The 13053-nt window shown below is 44.1% G+C and overlaps 1 long non-coding RNA gene across 1 annotated transcript; it reads left to right on the top strand.

Moving 5' to 3' along the window:
* The first annotated feature begins 5672 nt into the window (after positions 1 to 5672).
* Positions 5673 to 9150, top strand: LOC146578636 (uncharacterized). The gene is made up of 4 exons (XR_014891565.1): positions 5673 to 5800; positions 7102 to 7191; positions 8592 to 8679; positions 8894 to 9150. It is a non-coding gene; the product is annotated as an uncharacterized LOC146578636 (long non-coding RNA).
* Positions 9151 to 13053: the final 3903 nt, after the last annotated feature.

Genomic DNA, 13053 nt, shown 5'->3' with positions numbered 1-13053 from the left:
GTTCGACCAAGGTGCGGCCTGGCTCCTGCAGCAGGCTACAGAGACTCACGGCACTCCTTAGTAGGTTTCACGAGGCCTGCGCAAGAGTTTGGACAGGGTGGGGAGGCCCAGGGCTTCTGTGCCTCAACCTGCCCCAGCCAGGGGCCCTGGAGCTCTTCCGCCCTAGCTGGAGGCCTTTCATAGACGCGGCAGTCACGCCCAGGGCAGGCAGGGAGGATGTGGAGTCTCTCAGTCCTCCAGCCACCCCTCCCTCCTGACATTTCTTGGTGCCAGGCCACCCAGCCCTATCCACAGAGCAGTGCAGGGTGGCCTGGTCAGCCCTGGGGGCGGACCCTTGGGTGGTTTCCACTATGACCCAGGGTTATCGCCTGCAGTTAACAGTAACATAATGTCCCGACCTTTAACGCTGTGAGCAACCCGAAGCAGGCCCTGGTGCTGCGGGAGGAACTGGTGATGCTTCTGGCAAAGGGGGCCATACAGGAGGTGGACGTTGGGGACCGCAAAGTGGGGGTTTTCTCCCACTACTTACTGGTCGGCAAGCAGGACGGGGGTCTTTGTCCCATTCTGGACAACAGGGGCCTCAATTGTTATCTCTGGCCCCTGAAGTGCAAGATGTTGATGGTCCTCAGATTCGGGTTCGAGAGCAGATCTTCGAGTTCCGCGCCCGCCTCTTTGGCATCTCCCTGGCACTCCGAACCTTCACCAGGTGTGTGCACACCGCCCTCGCTCCTATGAGGCTGCGGGGCCTCAGGATCTTAGAACCACCTCAGAGTACCACCTTTCTAGGCATGTACCTGGACTCCGTCAGGGGCTTAGTGTCCCTCACAGCAGAACGGTAGCGGGTCTTCAGGGTGTGCCTGGACCACTTCAGCCTCCACTCTTGGGTGAACTGGGGCCTGTGTCTCCGCCTCATGGGCCTGAATGCTGCAGTTGGAGTCCCAGCTAGAGGCAGGCAGAGTCGCTGTTACCCTGCGTGGGCTGGTGGCTGCGATTAAGGCTATTTGTCTTGGTCGCTCAGCACTCAGCGACACCGACACTGCTTTGATTTCGTGGTTCTTGAGGGGTGCCCAGATCGTATGCCAGGGTCCCCATTCCCCCCGGGATCTGGACCTGGTCCTTCATGCCCTCCAGCGCCCTCCCTTCGAGCCTCTGGAAAAAGCAGAGTTGAAGTGGCTGCTGCTCAAGACCGCCTTTCTTCATCGCCAGAAAAATTAGTGAGCTCCGCTGTCGGTCCATGGTGAATGCTGCAGGTGGCTGCCAGAGGGTGGTCCTCTGGCCAAACCCTACCTTCTTGCCGTAAGTCCTCTCGGATTTCCACCTTCCCCAGTCAGTTGAGCTGCGGTCAGCTCCCACAGAAGGTTTGGACTGGGAGGAGGCGCAGCGTCTCTGGGCCCTGTGCCCTCTACAAGCACTGGTGCTCAGTGCACGTACTCAGCCAATTCGGACCACGGACCAACTGTTTGTCTCGTTCCATCCCAGGATCCTGGGCAGGCCCCTGTCCAAGTCCTAGTTGTCCCGTTGGGCTGTAGAGGCCATCCGCCAGGCTTACTCCTTGGCAGCAATCCCTCTCCCCTCGGGTGTGTGAGCACACTCAACACGTGGGGTGGCCACTTTTTGGGCCTTGTGGACAGATGCCTCCCTCTCCTCATTTTGTGTGGTCGCCATGTGGTCCTCAGCCACCACTTTTACGTGGTTTTACCACTTGAACGTGGCAGCCAGCCCCTCTTTGGGAAGCGGGTGCTGGGTGCCCATCGGTGGTAACTGTCGTTCCCTGGTCTGCCTGGCGTATTGCAGGCTGACCGAAAGCATCCGATCGGTTGCAGTATTTGCGTCTTGCAGGGCCGGTTCAGGCCAGTCTTGCGGACTGATGCCTCCGACTCGGCCTTGCGTCTGGCAAGGCCCTGGCCGGGGTGGCGTGGATATACGTACATTTGTAAATAGTTCGTTGATACATTGACTCTGGGTTCGGTTGCACTGTTTCCTCACGGGGTGTCTTACAGAGTTACCCCTATACATATGGAATATATAATGGAGTGGAGAAAGAGTCTCGATATAGCCATGACAAATTGTGCCCCTTTGCGCATTATGGCTCATTTGAAGTGCTGCTAACAGTTGCGGGAAGACATATGTCTGTAAAAAAGTAAACCAGTGTGTCTTTGGACACCTGTAATTAAAATATTTTCAGAGGGCCTCGGTGTCTGAATGGCTCCAGTTCAGCTCCATAACAGCAGCGACCCTGGTTGGATTCCTGTGTTTCAGCCTCTCTCACTGAGGGGGACGTCCACTACATGGAAATGGAGCTGATTATCAACCAATCTACAGATCACTGAGAACAGAGGACATCTTATTCCTCAGATTTTTATATAAAGATGTTTATAGAAAATACTGGATCATATTAAAACAATAGTTAATTTTTTTAAAGGGATTATAGTGTGATTGTAGTTAGATTTCAAAATAACTTTTTCAAGCAACATCATATCACAAAGAAAAAAGTGAGCCCCTCACGACTTTCTTTGAACCAATAGAAAGCTGGTGCTCAGAGGAAGAGGGCGGGCTTTACTTGGTGTCAGTGACAGAAATGAAAAAAAGCTCAAATGAGTGAGAAGGACGATGAAGGAAACATCTGTGCTGTGTCTGCTCTGTAAGTAGAATCTCTGTGTTTGTTTGAATTCTTGTACTTTGACTGTCTGCTCTCCTGATAACTGATGATGGAGGAGAAGACATGAAAAACAAATCAGGCTGAATTCAAGTTCAAACACCACGAGGACCAACTGCAGGTCTGAACTGACTCTTTATCTTTGCTCAGGAGTCGAGGAAACGCAGCAGGCAGTGAAAAGATCAAATCATTCACTCATTATATCAACACAGCTGCACAGTGGACACATGACTTCACTGGGTTATTATAGTGAACATTTGTATATACTCGGAGTAGTCAGTGTACATGAGTGACCACAGTAAGAGCTGCTTTTTAGATAAAAATTGGGATAGCAGATGGAGATGCCAAACTGTTTGAATACGTTTAAGTAGTAGATAATTTGTAAAGTATATACTCAGCATGTACATAATGATCACAGTAAAAGCTGAGTCCACTCTCTGTAAATACTTATGTCAGTAAGTTCCTCCAGAAATGTTGATTAAAACACTATAAAAATGTTATTTAAATTAGTTTTAACAGCACAGGTAGCGGAGAGGTGCAGTGGTTAGTGTGTTTGTGATACAGGCAAAGTGTGAGCCAAATGAGCCAAATCCAGAAGTGGGCAGAAAGACTCATGTGAAAATGTGAAAATGTGATTTCTTTAAACAAAACATAATCATTGGAATTTTGGCTGACTTGGGAGAGAAAAAACTAACATCAGAATCAGAATCAGAAAGGGGTTTATTGCCAAATGTTGAGCAGGTTTACAACATTAGGAAATTGCTGCGGTGCTTCAGTGCAAACATAGTGTCATAAATAGCACTTAAATAGACATGAAAAAATAAAAGTAGGAATAAGAATTAAAAGTGCTACGTAGAAAGATATGTGCATGAGATATACATGAGATATATACATGAGAATAAGAATTAAGAGTGCTTGAACTGCCTAACAGACAAGCAGGAGAGCACACAGATTGCAGGTGGTCAGGAACTGAAGAAAACTGAGGGCTTAAATAAAAACATGAGGCAATTAGAGAGAAAGGCCACAGCTGGTGAAAATGAGGCACAGGTGAACCGAAGCTAAGTTACTAGACAAGAGGAAGAAAAAACTGAACACAATAAGACACAAGCATAAAGAAATAAACACTAACACAAGAGACGAGACTGACTTAACACGGGAGATGCACAGAGACCAGACTCAGATTAACATCAGCAAACAAGGAACTAAGATCTGCAAACATAGACACAAAACTCAGAAGCACTCAAACTCATGACTAAATAATAAAACACTAGAATGTGAGCTACCTCATAAATCCAAAAATAAAATTCAAAAGACTGTGTCAATGTCATTTCTATGTTTGTCAGCTGTTTGTGTGGAGTTGTTCTTTATGTTCACCTCAAACCAACCTGAGTGTCATTTCTCTTTAGTTCTGATCTCACTGCTGAGCTGCACAACAAACCAAGGTCAGTAACCTTCTTCTGTCACAGTTTAAACCTGACAAATGCTCACTGATATGACCTGATTGGGTTCATGCTTCACAATGGATCTCACATATAAAACTGATGAAATAAAGGATGAGGAGGTCCATAAATGTTAATCCTGTGTCACTGTCACCCATGCACTCCCAAGCCATCACACTACGCTTTGGATCATTATGGTAGAGGTTGATCTTGGTTTCATCAGTCTAAAGTACGTTTTTACAACTTTTTTTAGATGATTTTTTTTTAATTTACTAAAGTTGAATCTAGTCTTCCTATACTTGAGGCTCATGAGTGGCTTGCACCTTTCAGTGAACCCTGTGGATTTACTTTCATGCAGTTTAGTTGTAATGGTAGACATAAAGAGAATGGTAGAAAATGCATTGTTCCCTCAGTTGGCTACTAAGGATTGTTTCTCATCAGTACTGAAATTATGCGGCCCTTCACCACTGTTGTCTTCCATGGATATCCAGGTCTTTTCGCATTGCCTAGTTCACGAAGGCAATTTCTCAGATGTTTTTATGTTTTTTCCTTCTGCAGCTTAAGGGTGGCTTGATTCACCTGCATTGAGAGCCGCTTTAACTGCATGTTGTTGGCCCACAGCAAAATCTTCTAAATGCAAGCACAACAACTCAAATCAACTCAAGGCCTCATATCTTAACTGATAATAACTTAACTGATAATGACATAATGGAATTGCAATACCTACCCATGAAATGAATAAATAAATCATTGTCTAGTTAATTTTTTGGTCACTCAATAAAGACGGTGGCAGACGTTAGGTAGCTGAAACTCGTAAACCCTTAATCCAACTTGAATATGGATACTCTCAAATGGCAGGTGAAAGTCTACACAAGAAATGATCAATTTTTCATTTTGACCCTCACAGCTCGTCTAACTGTGAGTCCCAGCAGCTCTCAATTATTTAAAGGTGACTTTGTGTCTCTGAGCTGTGAGGAGGACGACAGCTCTGCTGGATGGACTCTGAGGAGAAACACAAGCAAACAACAGAGGACTCAGTGTGGAAGTACATGGGGAAAACCAGCTGGTTCTTCCTGTAACATCACTATGATGCTTCATGACAGTGGAGTTTACTGGTGTGAGTCCAATCAGAGTACCATCAGTAACATGGTTAACCTGACAGTCACTGGTAAGCTGAGTGTGTGGAGTTAGTGTTGATGAAGCTGTGTGTAAATGGATGAAATGCTGTAGTTTGTCTCTGTGTTGAGGTGGATCAGTGATCCTGCAGAGTCCTGTCCTCCCTGTGATGGAGGGAGATGACGTCACTCTGCTCTGTAAAACAAAGACCACTCCCTCCAACCTCCCAGCTGCTTTCTATAAAGATGGCTCCCTCATCAGGAAGCAGCCTACAGGTCACATGACCATCCAGCATGTTTCCAGGTCTGATGAAGGCCTCTACAAGTGTGACATCAGCGGTCATGGAGAGTCTCCATCCAGCTGGATCACTGTCACAGGTGACACACTCACCTGTCTGTGTTTCTGCAGCTTTCAACATTCACAATGTGACGACAACTTAATGACTGTGTTTGCTTTATTTTAGGGGAACACACCACCACACCTCCACCTACATCCACCTCTCCTGCTGTTCTCTCTGTGTTGTCATGTGTTGGATCAATCTGTATTTTGGTTCTGCTGGTGAGACGATGTGTTCACACAAGACCTGAAGGTGAGAGTTTATTTAGTAGAATAAAGTTTATTAACGTTTATTACGATCACAGTAACAAATTTGTTTACATATTTAATTTTTATTATTGTTCATTTTTTAAATTTCAGCAGAAGTCCACAGGCATTATGTTTACACTGACTAGTTTCTTAAATTTATTCAATTCATTTGAGTTCAATTGCAAAACCAGTTGCCTCAAGGTGTTTTCTATTGTTTGGTAAAAGCTGTATAGTTTAAAAAGAAAAAAAAGGAATAAAGACAAAAAATCATATAACCCCCCCCCCCCCCCCCCCCCCCCCCCATGAACCAGAGCTTTAGTGACAGTCAAAAAGCAGCAAAACAAGGCTCAGGGAGACTCATGTGAGGGTTTGAGGGGAGGAAGACAGGACAAATAATAATCTAATAATGGCTAATAATTAAATGTAGAGAAATATATAAACACTTAGCGAGTGGAAAAAAAAAAGGTGAAGGAGAAGGAAACACTCAGTGCATGTCACCATCACTGTGAGAGGAAATGGAAATGGAAGAAATTTAAATTAATATTGATGGACATAACCTGGTTAAAAATGACTATACGATTTCTCACAGTGTCACTGGAGGCCAAGGTAATGTTAAATTCTCAGTTCTTTTGATCTTTGGGCTGAAGGAAGGACAACACTCGGTGTATAAATGCTCAATCAAAAAATCTCTTTATTCCATACAATTCTTATTATTCCATACAACACTTTTGAGCATAAACCATCCGGAGGGGAGAGCATGGGAGGGTGTCCGCCTGCTCTCAAAGTGTCTGAGCGTTTCTCACATTCTTATAGCTTCAGCCCCCCTCCAAAGTCATAATACCTAAGCATCCACATTCTTTCTCTCTCTCAGTGAGCCTAAGTTATGACCTTGGCTTCCTGTGTTCTGTTCTTTTCTAATCAGTCAAAAAAGGCCATGATTCTCTGAAAACAGTATTTCTTATACCTCAGCAGTATAATGCATCATAAAACAATATCATCCATTTACAATAAATCAGCAGTCTAATGTAATACAAATCAATACAATAATAATACAAATCAGTTTAATAAATGTAATAGTTATCACCTTTTTCTAAGTCAGGAGAATAATGCAAACTAAAACTACATAATAATTTCACAATCTTTAATTAGGGGTATAACACGGCACAAGATAATAAAATGATCTCACAGTAACAAAAATGAGAGTAAGTATCTGGTTAGATAGCACAATTATGAGATTTTTGGGGGTCAAAACCCTGTTTAAAGATTTAAATTATATTACTGAATTGTTTTTCATTGTTTCAGCAGATCGAGGAGAAAGTGGAGAAGATGACCTCCTCACTCATCTCATCATCAAGATATCAGTTTATCAACAACAATCTGTCAAAGAAAGACGAGGTAGTGTTATTATTATTTTGTTCTTTATGAAGTTCATCACCATCGCACGTGAGTTCTTTAATATTCTTTAAATATTCTTAGTAAATATATTTATGGAAATAATTTTGACAAGCAATCCCCAAAAGTTGATTCTGCTCATCTGGACAAAATGTTTTCAGTGGGAGAAACGTTTCGTCACTCATCCAGGTGACTCCTTCAGTCTCAGCTGACTGCAGGTTTCAATCTTATAAACAGTACATTTGCATATTGACTGAAATCAGCCCACAGAAGGAACAATGGGCTGGGAGGTCAGTTCCTTGATCATTAATATGCAAATTGTCACAGCCACTGATCAATAATAATTGATTAATGGCCATTATCACCATTCACAGAGAGTTGGGGAATGGCTGCCATCACAGCATTGTAAGATGGTGAAAGATGTACCCTTAGGCCCAAAAAGAGTCAGTCAACAGCTGAAACAAATATTTATTTAATTGTGTCAAAAATTTAATAGAAATTTGGTTCAAATGTGACAGATCAGCATTTTTCTTTAGGGACTCTTTGATTTTATTTTAACTAATGACTCAGCCATGGGTCCAGATGTCAGGTGTGTTGTGAACTCAGAACATTATCAGTGTTGTAATTGAAAAGTAGGAGCTTAGAGAAGCTCTGATTAGTCTGACATGTATCTGCTGTCTGGTTTTTGGTGCTCATGAATTTATTTTCACTATGAGAAATAAAAAAAACATGAATGGACACGATGTCTTTTTAAAAAGTTCACAATCGTTTATTATTTTGAAGTTCTTCATGTAAAACCATCAGCAGCAACTTCCTGTTGTTGATTACAGTTCATCTAACACATGAATGTTCTCGCCACAGTTTTTACTGTTTTGTCTAATAAAAGTGTTCATGCTGTGAGAACGTATTTGCTTTGTGCTCTGTGGTGAAGAGTGTCAGTCTGCAGTGGAAAAAGATGGCAGCTTTGTGGTCGTCCACCTGCATCTTTCTCAGAAACACCCCACAGTTCTTTGTGGTCACTCAGTGTTTCACAGCAAAGGTGTTAAGACGAGAAAAAAAAACTGTACAAAGATGCTGTGGTTTTTAAAGCAGAACATCAGTGGCATGTAGCTCCTCCTGTTCATGATCCATCACAGTTCTCAGGTTACTGTAACATGTGATGTACAGAAAGAAAGATGTACTCTGTCCAACACAGACAAAATCTAAAATCTAAAAACTCCACTGAGAAGTCACAAAAACAGTCGAATAGATTCAAATTAATCTGGTTTCACTAAAACCTGACCTTTGCAATGGCTGGCACATCATGTAGTTTCGTGATGGAACATTAGAAACAGTAAAAATGTTTTGCCATGTTTACCTGCACTGGTGTAGTTGCAGTTTGTTGAAGTTTTTTTTTTTTTTAGACATTTATTCGGCTGTGGTCTACTTAGCAGTGAGAACTGAAGACATCGGTTATGGATAAACAACCATCACAACAAGATGACAGAACAGGTACAGCTGCTCTTTGTCTTTGCACAGAGACAAGCTAGCTGCTCATGCTGTTTTCATTCATCATGCTAAGCTAAGCTGATCAAACCACATCCTCACTCAAGCTCAGAACTCAGTCCAGTGTGATGCAGAGAGGTGGAGATTGGAGGTCTTGATTAAACTTCAAAGCTTGTAATCATGTTTCCTGTTGTTTTGAACTGTGTGTGTTTGTGTTCAGACTTTAAACCAGAGCCAGACGTCGTCTACTCTTCACTGAAGTAGTCCACCAGTCCAACCACCGATGTCCAGCTGTTGGTCTCTAACTGGTCCCCCCAGCACCTCAGACCAGAATACAAAATTATAACAAAGATGCAACACATTTTTCTTTAAAAAAATAAATAAATAAACCAAATGCCTGAATGACATAAAAGGCTCAAGACTGTCCTTTCCAAGCAGGGATCAATGTCTACAGACACTTCTTTTGCAACACACACAACTCACACCATGCCTAGACATCCTCTGTTGAGCCAGTGTGCAAAGTGGCTCACCCCAGCCATAAACTGTTCAGACTGCTTCCATCAGGAAGGAGGTTCTGCAGCATCCGATCCCGTACCAGCAGACTGAGAGACAGCTTCTTCCATCAGGCCATCAGACTGCTGAACACTTCATAGACACCTCAGCTTCACTACTGGAACTTTAACATTATGCACTACACACTGTATATAAATGCCACTTGTTTTGCACATATTCAACTCTGTATATTTTATATATTTTATTATTATTATTATTATTATTATTATTTTTTTAACTATTTAATTTGTAAAAATATGCACACACACACACACACACACACACACACACACACACACACACACACACGTAGGAAAATATTTAGTATACACATCCAGAAATGCATACACTATTATATATTGTACATATATTTATTAGTTTCAGGTTGGCCATTCTTGTATTTTGCTCGTTTGTGTTGTTGTGTTTGCACGTCTCTGTTGCTTGTGGGGCTCGCACACAAGAATTTCACTCGCATGTGCTGTGCCAGTGTGCCTGCACATGTGATGTGACAATAAAAGTGATTTGATTTGATTTGGTTAGCTCACGTGCTCAATAGTGCAATTGCGCTCTCTCGCCACAAGGGTGCTCTCACACACTGTTGACAATCTTTCCAACAGAAATATTAAACACATTTTAAATATTTTCACTGTGCTGTTGAAATTGTTCTTAGGTTCATATTAGAAGTATTACTGCCCAATCATGAGTACAGTCATGTTTATTCCACTGACTATTTCATGATTAACCTGAATACAAGTGAAAGTAAAGGAATCTTCGTCCACAGTTATACACAATGCAGCCATTTATAAAACTCATACATCTGAATCATTGTGTTCCAGTGAGTAGAGCATGTCTGCACAGCTGTCATTGTTCACTTTAACCTCATGGTGGCAGTGTTGTTACAAACAAGCATTCTCCACTGCAACCACTGAACATCCAGGGTATGGACATTGAGGCTGTGGACAGCTACAGGTACCTTGGTGTTCATCTGAACAACAGACTGGACTGGACTCATAACTCAGACGCCCTCTACAGGAAAGGGCAGAGCAGGTTGTACCTGCTGCGGAGACTCAGGTCGTTTGGAGTGGAGGGCCCACTCCTGAAGACCTCCTATGACTCTGTTGTGGCTTCTGCTATCTTTTATGGTGTGGTCTGCTGGGGCGGCAGCATCTCTGCTGGGGACAGGAAGAGACTGAACAGGGTGATCCGAAGGGCCAGCTCTGTTCTAGGATGCCCTCTGGACCCAGTGGAGGTGGTGAGTGACAGGAGAACGGCGGCTAAGCTGTCATCCCTGATGGACAACATCTCCCACCCCATGCAGCAGACTGTGACAGCACTGAGCAGCTCCTTCAGTGGGAGACTGCGGCACCCACGGTGTGGGACGGAGAGATTTCGCAGGTCTTTCCTCCCCACTGCTGTCAGACTCCACAACAAAGACTTTAACTGAACAAACACACACATCCACACATGTGCAATAACACTAAGTGCAATAATCTTTTCTGGCATCGTTGTATTTTTACTCAGTTGTATATAGCATTCGTATTCTATTTTTATCTTATTGTATATTTTTATTCTATTTTATTCTACTGTATATAGTATATTATTTTATTCTATTCTGTACAGCTGTGTACTGTATTTATTCTTATTGTATTCTAATTTTTGCGTCATAACTTTTGCACTGTCCACTTCCTGCTGTGACAAAACAAATTTCCCACGTGTGGGACTAATAAAGGTTATCTTATCTTATCTTATCTTATCTTATGAAACATGAATATTTTGCTCTCTACAGAACACTTAATGTTTCCTTTAACGTCAGAGTTTGATGGTTTTTCACAGTGAAATTATTTAAATCTGATTCAAACCCTGTTCATTAATGTTAGATATAAGAATCAGATATGCATCACACAAATAAAGGAAAAGTTTAATGTTTATTTATTTTTCATTTGTCTTTGAGTTCGAGTCTCTACGATCCACCACGGGGTGCATTTCAGCATCTTTCCTCCCACAGCCCTGAATCCAGCACTGTTCCTGTTTTATTTCCAGTGACTAATATCCAGAGTGGTTTCTGACTGCTTGATGACCACAGACGGCTTCTTCTCTGGTGGTCACTCACTGTCAGCACAAAGAAAGGAATCTATTTAATGGTTCCTGTTGGTCACAGTTTTATCCACATTTCTTCTCTTATGCTTTTTATTCATGTTTCCTAATGTCTTTAAGTCATATCTCCGTCTCTGTCATCATTTCAGTGTTTGAATATTAAACATTTACATTCAAGGAAGCTGCAGTTTTCCATCCATTCACTTCCGCTTATCCTTTTCAAGATCATGGGGGGCGCAAACACTACTCATACTCTGTATGAGTAGTGTTTGCAAAATATAGATTTTTAAAGTCAGTAAAATCTAAGTTTGCGTAGATAATAATGTTCCATTTCAAGATTTTTTATGTGGTTTTATCGCTATTAGACTGTCAGGCGCAGTGGCCCGTGGACATGGGATGGACTCAAGCGCAGATTCAAAACCGGAGGCCAGGGGTGAGGTGTAACGAAAAGAGACTTTATTTTTACAATGCTCAGAGGCTAACAGAAAGTGCAGACTAGAATCAATGAACATAAACTAGATGTCTGAGGCGAGAGAAAAATACTGTGGTGAAAACTAGATGGCAGGGATAACTGGGTGCAGGTACTGGGCAGGGAAAACTGTGGCGGGCCCGGGCACTGAAACAGAGGACAGAGCAGTCAGGGGAATCCCACAGAGGGTTGCGAGTGAATCTAAAAAATAGTACACTGAGCTGTCTTACAAGCTTGCAGGTGGGGGTTGCGTGGAGGGGGGAGGCAGGAGAGGTCCAGGTGGGTGCTGCATGCAAGGCAGGGAGGCAGGCAGGAGAAAATGGCAGCTCCAAAACGGAGAGGGATTACCGGTGGCAGCAAACTGGTATCCAGGAGAGCTTGGTAGGTGGTTTTCAGAGGCTGACGAAAAAAAACAGAGATACGGTTAATACACATGATTAGTCACCAAGGAACGGACGTGAGGCCGAGAACTGACTAAAGTTGGCAGATAATCTGGCGAAGACCAGTTGAGTGCGCCGGTCATAAATACTGCTGGTCCGATTGCCATCAGGTGAGGAACAACAAAGACTCCATCCAGTGGGGAGGAGCTGATGCTGTGGAAAACCACCCAGACCACGACACCACCCCCCCATCAAGGGTCGACCCCCGGCGACCGAGCCACCCGCGGCCCGCGTCGAGCCCCGTAAAAAGCAGAAAGCAAAGCAGGATCCAAAATCAAGGAACGAGACACCCAGGACCGCTCCTCAGGCCCATAACCCTCCCAGTCTACCAAGAACTGCCGGACCCGTCCCCGCCGACGGACGTCCAGAATGCGCCGGACCGCGAAGGCAGGATGCCCATCCACGAGCCAGGCGGGAGGAGGGGGAGCGGAAGGAGGGCACAACGGACTCACGACCACCGGCTTGACCTGGGAGACGTGGAAGGTCGGGTGAATGCGCAGCGAGGAAGGCAGCTTCAACCGCAGCGCAGAAGGGCTGAGGACCCGCTCCACCTCGAAGGGTCCAATGAAACGCGGGGCCAGCTTACGGGATGCCACCTTGAGGGGAACGTCCTTAGCAGACAACCACACTTTCTGCCCAGGGGAGTAGGCAGGGGCTGCCCTGCGGCGACGGTCCGCGTACAGGCACTGGCGAGCAACGGACCGGCACAACGACCGACGGGTCAACCTCCACGCCCGCTGACAACGTCGGAGATGGTGTTGGACCGAGGGAACCTCGAGGTCGGCCTCCTGGTCGGGGAAGAGAGGCGGCTGGTAACCTATGGAG

Source organism: Mchenga conophoros, linkage group LG3 (genome assembly GCF_057382185.1).
Source record: "Mchenga conophoros isolate Kocher_MC1m ecotype Shallow Benthic linkage group LG3, M_conophoros_male_GT1.1, whole genome shotgun sequence".
In the NCBI taxonomy this organism is placed as follows: Eukaryota; Metazoa; Chordata; class Actinopteri; order Cichliformes; family Cichlidae; genus Mchenga; species Mchenga conophoros.
The sequence above is the reverse complement of the archived record's forward strand: the minus strand, read 5'-3'. Positions and strand labels throughout refer to the sequence as shown.